General features: G+C 40.8%; 1 pseudogene; it reads right to left on the bottom strand.

Moving 5' to 3' along the window:
- Nucleotides 1-532: 532 nt before the first annotated feature.
- Nucleotides 533-1,430, bottom strand: LOC114686681 (annotated as a pseudogene).
- Nucleotides 1,431-4,454: the final 3,024 nt, after the last annotated feature.

The following is a 4,454-nucleotide window of genomic DNA, read 5'->3' on the forward strand; positions in this document are numbered from 1 at the left end:
TCAACTGACTCCCGGTGTCTGTGCCATTGATGCTGCACCTTCTCACTCTATCCCCCAAGGGAGCCGTTAGGATCCAGCAACTGTTATTGATAACAGGATTTCTCTTTTACTTTCTTAAGCCCAATTTTCTTGAAAATTCAATCAGTGTTTCCACTCTCTTGACTAAGGTTCAGCCATAGCCACATTAAGAAACACCTCACTTACTTGTTAATCAGAAATACAAACTGTGGCATGTGTTTCCGTTTTCTTCTTCAAGCACAGGTTTCAGCTGCATTGTATCTGCAAGAAGACAAAGGCTTGTGGTGGGCCTGCTGTGTCTTTGCTATCTCAGCTAAGGTTTAATAATGACAGTGGAGCAAAGCAGTGGTGGGGTACAGTCAGACCTGCCTAACTGCCCAATCTCTCATGAAGTCTTCCTCCTTGGCTTGAAGGAGCCTTATGGTTCTGTTGCCTCCACTGAACATGATAGAAGCAAGGGTGACACACTCTAGTAAGTCCCACCTCAAGGTGATTCCTTCCTGGCCAGGCCTATTTAGTCTGTTGATGGAGGGACAAGATTATCATGGAGAAAATTGTCTGTAGCTCAGATGTTTACTCAGCCACCATAGAGGGGTTTCCAGCAATGGCTCAATTCTGTGAATCATTGCTTGGTTCTTTTTTCTCCATCCATAGGAGTGACTGTGAAAAGGCCAAACTTTTATAAGGGGATTTCCTAGTGTATGCAGCTGTCCATCTGCAGCCACAGGATGAAACAGCTTCTGAATGTGAGGTCATTCATTTATGGTCTGATATATTCTAAAAGGGACAGAATGAAATTCATTTTCTTCTGGAGGATATTTATTTGTTTCTGGTTGATGTCCCCAAACTGGTCAAATCTATCTGGTGTGCCAGCAGAGGTAATTCATAGAAATGCTGAAGTGCTTGGCACAGAACATAGGATGGCTTTGTAGTATTTAATAAGTGTCCCTGCTATTCATTTTGCAGCCCCACCCAGAGCTGCCTATTCTCTTTCTTCTGCATTTTACTGGTTGCTTGACTTTTATCTTTTACAGCATCAGCTACTTTCATACATGTCATAAAATGAGCTTTAACTGTGCAATTAGATGGACAATGTAGAATGTTCCTTTCTGGAAAACTCTTGAAGTATACTGATGTTCCAAAGAAGAGCTGAACTTGATACTGGAAGATCAAAGAGTAAAACAATCAGATAATGACATTTTGAGGGTATGCCTCCATATCCAAACCATATATCTTCTTGTCTCATAACCTTTTAAAAGTGCCTTTTCATCTTATCAGTTACAAACATCAAATAACTGAGTCTTGGCAAGAGCAAATAGTATGGTTCTGTCCCTTCCTGTTATACCATCTTGATATAGAGAAAAGCAAGTAGAATTCATACAAACTCCACATCTTGAAGTACAGTTTGTCATCTGTCATTCTCTTAGTGGGTAAAACTTATAAGAGCTAAGTTCTCCCTTCAACCAAGCCAAACGTAGTAAGGAACTGTATAGTGTATTTATTATTTTATTAAGTTTTGCTTTTTCTTTTACCTTCCTTGGGTTTAATTTTGTTTTTCTATTTTAGTTAGATAAAGGTTTAAATGATTGAGTTTTAGCTATTCTTTCTTTATCTTGTATGTGCTAAGGCCATATATTTCCCTCTCTGAATGGACCAGCTTCAAATCTAATGTGAAAGAGGAAAAAATTGGATTTTATTTCAGCCATTATTTATTCAATGTCAAATACAACCACTTTACATTCTAAAAATATGAGACTAAACTCAAATATGAGTAAATGAATGGAGACAAACCAACAGCTGTGCTATGTAGAGTGGAGATTAGAACTCATAGCCATTTATACCATGAGAAAATGTCTGCTCTGCTCCAGGTATTCTCAAAATTGAGAAAAGTTCATTTGACTTCCCAAAGGAGATCTTGTCATCTAGAACCTCTTCTGTGGGGACTTTTGGAAGTCAGGAGATGGTGGCATTGGGGTATATGTTGATGAGGTCAATGTAGGGTCTCAGGATCTACCTTTATGTTCTATCCTGAATACCCATGTGAAACATTCAGGACCAGGGATAGGTAGCTGCTGTCACTTACATTCTGGCAACTGTGGAAGGAATTGTTTCTGGTTGGAGAATAGCAATGGAGAGAGAAGAAGGGTCATGTGTACTCTCCAGGTGGGATGGCATGGAAATAACCTGGGTCCTTGCTCTAATCATTCGAAGGGAATTCATTTCTTCCAGAGCATGTATCTCTTGTGTGACTTGAAGATGTAACCAGGGTCCTGGACTTTGTTTTCCCTCAAAACACAAACATATCCCATAATAACTCCAGAGTCTTTCTAGAATTCTCCCACTGTTGGAACTTTTTTTTTCCCCAGAGCTGAGGACTGAACCCAGGGCCTTGTGCTTGCTAGGCAAGTACTTTACCACTGAGCTAAATCCCTAACCCCAACTGTTGGAACTTTTAAACCAGTGTGGATCCTCCTCATGGATCATTGGCCACAGGTCCATGAGGGAGGAGGGAGCAGAAGCATTTAGCAGCGTTCAGAGAGCTGTGAGTATGACAGAAATAGCCTTCAGGGAGTCAGCTTCAGTGAGACAGCTCAGATTTATCTCAGACTGAGGAGACTCTATAGGATGGGGACAGCAGCTAGCATTACCTAATTTGTGTTTGGCAGCATGGTCCTGTAATACAGCTGGAGAACAGTACCTAATATCATGTGGATAACCGGGCCTGTAAAATAGCTGGAGCACAATACCTAATATCGTGTGGATGGCTGGTCCTGTAATACAGCTGGAACACAATACCTAATATCGTGTGGATGGCAGGGGGAGCCTTTGTGCTTTGACTATGTCACAGGTCACATTTAAGATAATTCAGGCATCCAAGCACAGGGACAGCGTCTAAATAAGGTCAGGCAGAGAGCAGGAAGCCCTGCTGCCAATGGGAAAGGGAGTCCTCCATTTTGCACAGAGTTCAGAGAGCTGTCTGGACATGGTGGACTGCAACCTTAGGCAGTATGGTTCTCCAATAAGTCAGAATTCAAAATATTTGTCAAAATTCATCCAGGGAGCCTCAACTCTGTAAAAATGAGAAAATTCTTCACCCCTCCCTACAAATACTACAGAAGCATATAACTAAGCTCTTACCTTGGCCTTTTACTTGTCCAAAGGTTTATTTCAAAATAACTATTTTCATTTCATTTGAATTGCTTCTTGGTTCTATTCCCTGTATCTAATATTTTCTTCTAAAAGTATCTACAATAAGCATGAACAATCTTTTATGTATGCTGGATCTAAATTTCATTATTGACACAAAATAGTACAAGAATAAAATTACCGTATGCTGTGGAATGGTCTTTCTACATGCTGTGAATATGTGTTGCTACTATTGGTTAATGAAGAAGCTGTTTTGGCCTAGGAAAAGGCATAGGAGCCAGATGGGAAATCCAAGAGAGATACAGGGATAAGAGGGCAGAGTCACGGCAGACACGACTCAGCCACCCATGGAGGAACAAGATGCCAGTAGACCGTTAATGCCATGGCCACATGGTAAAACATAGATGAATAGAAATGGGTGAATTTAAGATGAAAGAGCTAGCTGGCAGGAAGCCTCTGAGTGATTATTTTATAAGCTGCTGTGGCACAAGAAAACCTCTGGCTACAACCTCAACTAGGATTTTAGGGTTTTATGGTTTAGCACACCCATGATGAAATCATAAATACCTTCAGAGCTGGCCAGGTACATGATTTTATTGGCTAATAAATAAAGCCTTTGCTCTTCTCAATGGGGTCATGCACTCAAAACACCAATTAATTCCCATAACCAAAGATGAGGGATATCTCAGTTTACAAACTTGCACTGTAAGGTATTAAATATAATAGTAAGAACTATTAATGCATGTGATGCTATATTGTGTACCCTAAGAAACTTATCTGGGGATCAAAGGACAGAGCCAGCCACTAGATTAGACATAGAGGCCAGACAGTGATGACACACACCCTTAATTCAATCACTTGGGAGGCAGAGATCAATCTGGATCTCTGTGAGTTCAAGGCCACCCTGGGAACAGAGTCAGGCAGTGGCACATGCATTTAATTCTAGCACTTGAGATCTCATGCCTTTGTTTGGAAAGAACTCACACCTTTAATCCCAGGAAGTGACATGGCTGGGTGGAGAATAGTATATAATGCATGAGGAGACAGGAACTAAGCAGCAGTTCAACTGAGACCCTCAAGAGTGAGGACTCAGAAGCTTTCAGTCTGAGGATTTGTGGAAAAAGGATCAGCTGAGGAGTTGGTGAGATGAGCTTGGCTGTGGCTTGTTCTGTTTCTCTGATCTTTCAGCTTTCATCCCACTATCTGGCTTCAGGTTTTCTATTAATAAGACCGTTTAAGATTCGTGTTACAAATACACTTTAAGAAAATTTATGTGCATATGGTCTCAA

The sequence above is a fragment of the Peromyscus leucopus genome, chromosome 2 (genome assembly GCF_004664715.2).
Source record: "Peromyscus leucopus breed LL Stock chromosome 2, UCI_PerLeu_2.1, whole genome shotgun sequence".
Lineage (NCBI taxonomy): Eukaryota > Metazoa > Chordata > Mammalia > Rodentia > Cricetidae > Peromyscus > Peromyscus leucopus.